Genomic DNA, 10,044 nt, shown 5'->3' with positions numbered 1-10,044 from the left:
TTGCAACTGTCAATGAGCCTTGTGTAGCTGAGGTCTCGAAACAATGCTATTGGTAACCTAGTGGAATTGCTATATGACAAAGTGGAGCTGCCAGGTGAAAGCAATGCAACCAATAATAAATGCCTACTCCTTGTTCACCAACAAGGAATCGATCTAATCTTTATCATTCTCTGGAGAAATATCCCTTCGTTACTTTTCTCCCTGGCAACAATGCCAAATGTTGTACGTGTTTCCCGTAGGCAGTCCTTGGCTGCAAAGTCTACGCTAGGAAACCAACTCAACTAGCCATTAGGTTCAAGCTGGCCCTTGAAATAGAGGGGGCTCCCTCAATTGTTACGAGGCTTTGTCTAACGTTGTTCACCTATCACTGAACATTAGCCTTTGAAGCATAATGGCTATATTTATGGTTTTAATCATTGGTGGTTGGCGATCAATGACAATCCCTATTCATGATTAAAGGAATCTCTCACAGGGTCCCTTCTCAAAGTGTCAGCTTCCAGCTTGACAGAATGACTTATATTTTAAAGGATTATGATAGAAGAATGTAAGGATATTCCTAATAATTGACCAGTCAGACTGACTACTTAACAACCAGGGAAATTTGGATGTGTGTAGAAGATTTCTACAACCCAACAAAACATATTTAGGAGAAGATAGAAGGGAAAACAATAAAATCAGTTCAAAGAAGAGCTAACTCAGACAGAAATGCCAATACACTAATTTATTTAAATGATTATTAATTTGAAGGGGATTTCATATAGATTGCAACTCAATCTATTCCTACCCAGATCTCCTATAATACTTTGAACATGTGCAGAAAGAGAATATGAAAATACTGGAAAAACATACTAGAAACACAAATTCTGTCATAAACTGGAGCCGGAAGGCTTTCATTAGAAATCCTATAATATAAGCTATTACAAAGTCAAGAGCCTTGGCATCAAAAGCCAACCCCTATCACCTCAATTGATGAAGTATTTATACAATTTCTTCACAAAATATCTTGATAGAAAATATCAAGAGCTATTACAAATATCTGAAAATTGTATTACAAAAATAGAACATAAATAAAGGCAACTAGAACTATTTGAAGAGTTCTGGCACTATTTCTAGGCATTCTAGTGGTAAAGAAGAGAAATTCGAATTTGATTGCAACTCTTATTTGATGAGGTGGCATTCAAGTCACTAATTGTCCATGAGTTTTTTCCTCCTGAAATTCTAAAAAATATGGTCCAATGATCCATTTGTATATCCCAAAACCAAAGTATATGTTATAAGAATGAGAGAGGTTTTTGTACATGAGGATGTTGGAAACAAAAACCACTTTCATATTTTGATAATTCATTTTCACTTGCTTAGAAACTACATTTGAAAACACTGACTAAAAATAGGAAAATTCGAGAAAATATGCCTGCCAAGATTCATCGGAATCTCCCAAAATATAATAGCTGTTAGAAAACTGAGAGAGGTTTTTGTACACAAGGATGTTGGAAACAAAAAACTCTTCCGGGTTTTGAAAATGAGTTTTCATTTGTTTTTAAACCATGTTTGATTTATTGTGCTCTATAAAAGACAAAACATAGTTTTAACTGATTGTGAAACAAACATATGACATGGAGGTGGGAGATAATGTGGAAGCACATGGTTGGTGGAAAATTATGTGACCGGGGGTAAATTGATGTTGGTGGGAAGGAGAGGGTTAGGTAGTTTTTGGAGGGAGGGAGGGGGGCGGGGGGGGGGGGGTGGCGATGGGGGGGTGGGGGGGGGTTGCGAATTGATAAGAGGACACCACATTGCATGGGACCCATGAAAAGCGATACTGATTTTCAGACCCCCCCCCACCCCATTAATGTGAAAAGGAATTAGGGGGTACGAAATGGCTTCCCTGCCATTGATCTGGGTGGGGAAGATCTTAACCATGCAAAAGCGCTCAAACTTTTGTGAAAGCGACATCATATCTTGTCAATCCTCGATCATAAGTAAAAAATCGGATTTAAATTTTATTACATCATTTAATCATGTTTAAATACATGATTAACTAGTTCAACCTGCTAAGGAAACTTAAATTTACATTTTGAGGGTGCATTTACTCTTGCAGACCCATTTATTATTTGTAAACTAGTAAAACCTATTCTATCAGCTAATTTCAATGAAATTTTACTGATGATTTAATTTATTCTATAATCTAAGTACATAAAATTTAAAATTGTTTGATCATGATTAAATTGTATGATACAAACAAAACTTATTTATAGTGGCATTTTGGCTTGCTCACTGATACATTTTCTTTTCTTTTCATGGGGTTTCTTTTCATCATTTTTTATTCTTTTGTTTTATTTAATTTTTATTTTTTATACCCTCTTTTATAAAAATAAAAATTATCAAAACTAATCATGTTACAACACATACCTTAAAGGTGTTTTGGGCTTTGGATTTGTGTTTGTTTATATGTCTTCATTATCTGGCTATGTTTCTACATCTTTCTTTGGAGATCTCAGGTTGTGGAGCTATTTCATATACTACTACATCAATGCAATCCTCGACCCTCTTTATCATTTTGTTGTAACACTTGTATCCTTTACTTCAAGCAGACTACCCGAGTGAGATACCCACATCAACGTCTGAATCAAACTTTCCAGGATTTTTATCATTCCTTTTGATAAAGCATTTTCTCCCAAACACCTTGTAATGTTTCATTGATGCAAGTCTTCCCTTCCACCACTCAGAGGGAGTTTTATCATTATTAGACTTGAGTTGTGTTTTCTTGGATAGGTACACTGCTACTTGTGTTACTTCTCCCCAAAATATGTGAGTTGCATCTGATTCATCCATCATAGCTCTGGCCATTTCCTGGATTTTTTTTTCTTTCTCTCAACTACTCCATTTTTTTGTGGAGTTCTAGCCACAGAATACTGCATTCTGATGCCATGCTCTTCACATAATTATTCAAACTCTCTTGAAGTGTATTCTCCTCCTCTGTCTGATCTTAAGAATTTGATCTTTAGATCTTTCTCATTTTCTACTTGAGCTTTAATTTTTTTTAAATGTTTAAATGCTTCTGATTTTTCTTTTAAGATCACGATCCAAGTGGCCCTATAAAATCATCAATAAGCAGCATAAAATACCTTTCTCCTCTTGGGCTTCTTGCTCTAGTTGGGCCACAAATATATGTGTGAATTAGTTCCATTGTCTACATACCAAATTGACATGACTTGTAGATTGAATTAACAGACCTTGACAATCTTGGAAAACCTCTCACAACTCCTAGATTGCCGACTCCTATCATATTTTCAAAATTCATATGACTAAGTCTCATGTGCCATAATTGTGCTTCATTCATCTTTCTCAAATATAATTTTACTCTGGAGTCATCAAACACATATACATTATTGTGAGTTATGACTGCTTTTCCCACCAACTTTCCATTTTTCTCATTTCGAATCTCACAGTCCTTGGATCGAAAAGTCACATTAAAGCCATTATCACACATATTGATTACACTAAGCAAGTTGTGCTTGATACTTTCCAGATACAACACACTTTGGGCTTTTTTCTTTTAATTAAGACTGACTATGCCCTTACCCTTAATTCTTGTTGGGGAATTGTTGCCAAAAGTGACATTTTTCCCTCTCTCTTTTTCTTTTAGAAACATAAATTTTCTCTTATCCCTAGTCATATTCTTGGAACAACCACTATCCACATACCATCTGTTTTCTTGATTATGTGTTAATAGAGCAAGTCCACATTTCATGCTCTTTTCAGTTTTTTATTTCCAATTCTCCTTATCCTTTTGAAAAGTTGGCTACGAAGTGTTCTAGGACTTCGACAGGTACTCAAACTAGATTTTGCACTCACTTTCCTTGTGCCCAAAATTATTACATTTTAAACATTCAACATCACTTATTAGGGGAGAGAAGGCATTTCGATTGCTGAGAGGAGAGTTTTGAGATCTAAAATTTTGATACTTATTGTATCTGGGATTTTCATCTCTTTCAACTTTAATCCCTCTACAATAAATAGCCTTATGTCCAAAGATGTGACATTTATAACAATAACCATAAAATAAATAAGTTTACCTATTGTTGGAAGGTTCATGAGTTTTTGCATGAAGGTACCTCTCTTGTCTGGCTGATTGATTCATTATCCATTGGTGTGGCTCCTTGGGGTGGATGGAGTTATTGTTCCAGTGATGATATCCTCATTTCCTTGCTACCTTTTTTCCTTTATCGATTCATTCTTGATACATATTTTCATAGCTCTATGGTTCCTCAAATCCTGCAGACCTGAAGTTTATCTTTCCAATAGAAGATTCCTGTGGTCAAGATTATCCCAAGCCTATTTTGTTTCCTAAATACCTTTGACTATTTAGAATATGATATAGCTTTCTTGTTCCTTCTGCAAAATTTTCATTTATACCTTTCTCGGTTTCGACTCTCTCAAGATCGGTTCTTAGGGAGACGACCTCTGATTCGAGACTCTGACAATTTTATTCCCATTCATGGATCAAATCATGAAGAACTTATTCCTTTCGGTTAACTTCTTCTAATTTGACTTTCAAGGACAGAATTTTATCTTTGCATGTTTTTGAGATTATTTCCTTCTTTACCTTGAACAACTCTTGTTTTAAATGCTTGTTCTCTTGTTCTAGTTTCTCACATGTTCCTTATTTTTTTTCTAGTAGAAGGGATAAATTATCTTTTCTTTTAATGCATTCTTCAGGTTTTTCTTTTTGATAAACAAACTCCTCATTGTTTTAGTTGTACATACCTTATTCAACACGTTGCGGTTGTTCTTTTAGATACATGTTATTTTTCCTACCATTCTTTAACTCATCAAGAACATTAATGAGTTCCCCTTCAGAGTCCACTACTCCTACTTCTTCTTCTTCCTCTTCATAGTCAGTAATATTTTGTTTCTTGGAGTCCGCTCCAAATTCCATGAGTAAATACTCATTCAAGTTTTTTTTTGAAGATTTCTCACTATCTGATTTTGGTGCTGAGATATCCTCTTTGGAGTAGAGCCCCTTTTTCTTAAAGAACTTCTTCTTTTGATGTTTTTGAGATTTGTTTCTAAATTTTTTATCATCTTCCTTTTCTTTCCTTTCCTTGTAAGGTAATTTAGACGAAACATTTCCAACTCTTCCACAGTGAAAGCATTTAAAGAGCAACTTCCCTTTATACTTTCTTGAGCCACTCTTTAGTTTCATGGCAAATTGAGCTAGCTCTTGATCAGATTCATAGCTGGACCATCTTTGTGCTCCTTGACCTTCTTGGACACTTTGAACGTTGCCTCCCTGGGTTCATACTTCTCTTTTCCTACTCTCATCTCCTAGGTTGTGAGAGTACCAAGTAGTTGATCCATCTTGAGATTATTTATGTCAACCATCTCTTCAATGACAGAGACTCTAGAATTAAATCTCATGGGTAGAGATATTAAGACCTTTTTAATAATTGTATCTTATTTGACCTTTTCACTGAGTCCTCTAATCATATTGGTTACTTCACCAACTTCGAGGAAGTTTTTTTCTATACTTTCTTCTTCATTCATTTTTAAGCTTTAAAACCTCATTCTCAGGGTTTGAAGTTTAACCTGCTTGACTTTATCATCTCCTTCATGACTATGATTAAGCTTCACCCACACTTCCTTGGAAGACTTGCAGTGCATAAAATTTACAAGTTTGGATTGACTAAGGCAAAAAAGAATGGCATTCTTGGCTTTAGCATTATTTCCATACAATTTTTTACCATCCACATCAGTGGGACGAACATCAGGGACATCATAATATAATAGTGTAGAGCTCCAAACATCTACTCCTAGGGACATAAGATAAGATTTCATCCTCAATTTCCAAAAGGCATAGTTTGTCCCATCAAGGACTGGTATTCTACTTGAGTAAGCCTCTTGAATCACTTTCCTAGACATAATTCCTTATGGATCTACCTTCTAGTGGTTAGATTGTTACTGAAGAAACTTGGATCTGATACCAATTGTTGGAAAAATGAATTATTGAGGGAGGGAGGGGGGGTGAATACGTAATTGTGAGGTTCTTAAAACTTTTAAGAATAAGTCTTTAATTATTTCCTCTATTGTTAGTTACTTGTGAGAGAATTCATACACAATAAAAATGAACAAAAAGACAAGGAATTCACATCTACATACAATCCATCACTAGAGCATCATACACATATTGACACAAGTATTTTTTCAGTGGAAACCCAAAGGGAAAAAACCACCAATCTTGACATTTGTATTTCTTGTTGGCTTGACATTTGTTGCATATTTAGTAATGTATTTCCAACTTTGCATATAGTTTGTACGTTGTCATCTTGATTACACAAACAACTTTCCTGGATTCTTTTGAAGGCAGATGTCATTACAGAATCTGTTTTTGTCATATAGGAGCTACACTATGTTGTTGCAACATAGGCATCCAAAATAAATTGTTCATCTGTGTTTGCTTGCCATAATGGTGGGATATTTTTTGCAAATGAATTTATCCACACATCACAAGGATTTATTTTGAAAAGTAGAATAGGTCGAGTGATACAAGAGAAAAGGAGGAATATGTATTCTTTTTTTGTAAGTCCAACATTAGTTAGGAAACTATAAAATGTTGTGTTCCTTGAGTAGGTATTGTGTTGTAGAATGAAAGAATTTTTTTTTGCATTTCTTGATTTTCAATGTATTTACTATAGAGAAGTTGCAAAACACAAGTTTTAGGAACTAGTGGGAAAGGGAAACCAAATATACATGCAGAATGTTTATGCTTTTTTCTTGTTTTTGTGGGATGATGATTTTGAACTTAAGTCATTTCACTTGGTAAGAACGTTGAAACACAACTCAAATATCGATCAATGAATGCAATGACATCAGTATTAGGAGAGTGTTGATATAGTGGTGCACCTTTAATCCAGAGAAACCCATGATCATGTTCTGATCCTTTGGTTTGGAACAATGTGATGAAGAAATAATCTTGCACTTGACCAAACAACCAATTGTTTTTTGTAATCAGAGTACGCATTGATGAAACTCTATGTTTATAATATTGACTACAAATGATTTGATGGAATCTGATCAATGTGTTGATGGATTCATCAGGGAAGTTGAGATTTTGTTTGGTTGTAGCACTAGTTTTCTTTTCTCTAGTGCTTATGTTAGTGGAATCCATAGATGCTCTATACGAGTGAATGTGACGAAAAATGTTGGTGGACCAAGTTGACGTATCATTGAAAATATGTCTTTTTGTATGGCTTCAAAGTAGTCAAGAGACATGTGAATGATTTTTATGCAATGATATGAAATTGGTGATTGCAATATTCTCTGAAGATTACTCTGGTTCTTGAAATCTTTGGCAAGTAGTTTTTTTCCTTTTAGATCTCCTTTGCGAATATAAATCCAGAGTAAATTAGAAGCTTGATTTATCAAGATATGGATTGATTTAAAAAATGTATTACTAATGTGTTTTGAAAAGTCCTCAGACATATGCAATAGTTCCCATTGTGCAATTTGTTGATATAAAAAGTGATTGATGACAACAATAGGTTGGCTCGAGCCATAAAACAATGTTAGGAAGTTAAGCTCTTCAGAAAACCTATCCTGGAAAATGCCCAATGGAAAGAATCCCTCATAAGGCACAATTCACACAATTTTTGTGTCCATATCATGGGTTAGATGGGCCTCGAAGTAACCATGCACCAGAGTTTTTTTTATTTTGGATCTATATCACTATCAACATTTGTTGAATCTAGTTGATCTATTGTTGAAAGAGTAGTGTAATTTTTTTTTTTTTTTTTTGATCAAAGTATTCTTGCCACTCATCATTGATCACTATATGTTTATTTTTGTACAGATTCATGTTGTATAAGTCATGCAAAGCAGTGATCACTTTATTTGGGTGATTTTTTCCTGAAAAATAAGCATTTTTGTATTCCATATTTCTCTTTAGCATAGCTGCAATTGTCATGTCCTCATTGATATTTCTAGGCAAGGCTTTTTGAATTTTGACCAAACTAGTAGGAAAATTTATAGTTGTTGATCTAGATTGGATCATTATATTTTTTTTCATCCAACTCAATACATTCAGAGTGGAAAAGGTTGAGGAATTAGCTCATGGGATTGTTTTTACTGGCAAGACCTAGTTTGGCGAAACGGGGTTTGAAACCTTATGGGAGCGTTTTGAGGCATAAAATGACATTTTTTGGGGGTAAAATTTTGTCACTTTGGCACATCATCTTTCCAAATTTTTCTACACAGATAAATATTTCCAACGATATAAGAAGCGTGTCAATCGGAGTCTGTATGCAAAAGTTATGCCACTTAGAAGTTGACCTTCCAGTTTTCACACCTATAATTCGGGAGGATGCCACATCAGCACCCATTATTCATGGAAAAGGGGCTATTCACTTGATTGTGATGTAAAATAATATAGAAGAGTCTATATTGTAACTCTAATTAAGAGTTGATGTAGTCAAACTTAACCAATAGTCGGTTATCAGGTTGTGTTATAATCGGGCCACTAGGAGGAAGAGGCATTCCATTTTATTTCGAGAGAATTTTGTTCAATAGATGAGAAAAGATAGCCATGAGAGATAGGAGGTGGAACACACAGACAGGATATGTGCACTATAGTAGTGGACGGGCCACAGGCATTACTTATTTGTACCTATAACCATATTTCTAGACTGAGAAAGGCAGTAAAGTGGCCTTACCTTCCAGTTGGGTTTTCTCCCAAAAGGGTTTCCCCGAGAGAATATCTTACATCTTATGTGTGTGTGTGAGATTATTTTGTCATTCTATACTTTTTTTCATAATTTACCTTCGCATGCATGCACTAATTACAGTTGAATATACAGATCTAGAATTATTAATAAAACTATAATAGTGTAAGAATTCAATATTTTAATATATTATTATCAGATTTATTGTGACAAAATTACGAGTGGAATATCCACGGCAGTTTACATATCATTAGGTATTAGAGCGGATTTCTTTGGGTATTTTTTTGAGATTGTAGGGATCTAGATCATCGGGGCCGAAAATCGTAAAAACCTAATCATGATCGACAAATCTGTAAATGAACCTTGTGATACTGCAGAGGTGAGGTTTACGCGGTTGGAAAAATAAGTCGCAAATATAAACCGCAATGTAAACTTCCTCATGGTGGCCTTGAATAAAAAGTTGGGGATATTTGGAGAATACGAGGGTTCAAATGCAGAGGAAAAATCAGAATGGGGATTAGAAGAATGGGGAGAAATGAAGAACTAATCGAAGAAAGAATCTGGAAAAGATCAACCCGGTTCGAGTGTCATGAGTCAGTCCCTGTTTAAAATGGAAGCAAAAGTCGATATCAAGCCATACCATGGTAAGATCAACACACTAAATTTTAGCCATTGGTTGCAACAACTAGAAGTTTATTTTAGCATCCATCATATCGAGGAAGGGAAAAATATCTTATTCGCATGGCTGGAATTAGAAGGTCCTTCACTGACTTGGTGGGAGAGACACACCAAAACCATGATGTTAGAGGGATAAACTCCAGTGTCTAATTGGGAGGATTTCAAAACACTCATTAAGTCACTTTTTTATCTCGTTGGCTACGTGGAGGATTAGTGGATCCAGTGGCATTACTTAAGGAAAAAGCCAAGCCAAAGAGTGCACGAGTACACCATAGAATTTAGAAAGATGGCTATAATGTTGGTTATCTCTCCAAAGAGCTTAGATGTACTCCTCAAGTATTCGGGGGGTTTTCATCACCATCTACATGAGTAAGTGATGTTTTTCAAGCCCAAATTAGTGGACGAGGCTTGTTTATAGGAACAGTACTTGGAGAAAACTGGTCTGAAAAGAGCGCAATCAAGTGTATTGAAGAAAAAGGAGAAACATGAAGCTTCCAATGTGGGAAGGAAGAAGAAAAAAGGGGAAAAGATAAAAAATAAAACCCACAACACACCATTTCAAAGATCCAAGCAACCACTGCAACATTGATGGGCATACAAAGGAGAAGTGTTGGGTGTTGCATCCAGAGCTAAACTCGAAAAACAAGAA

Source organism: Pinus tabuliformis, chromosome J, assembly GCF_031772625.1.
Source record: "Pinus tabuliformis cultivar Carrire ecotype Pingquan chromosome J, CPIR1, whole genome shotgun sequence".
Lineage (NCBI taxonomy): Eukaryota > Viridiplantae > Streptophyta > Pinopsida > Pinales > Pinaceae > Pinus > Pinus tabuliformis.
Note: the sequence above shows the minus strand (reverse complement) of the source record.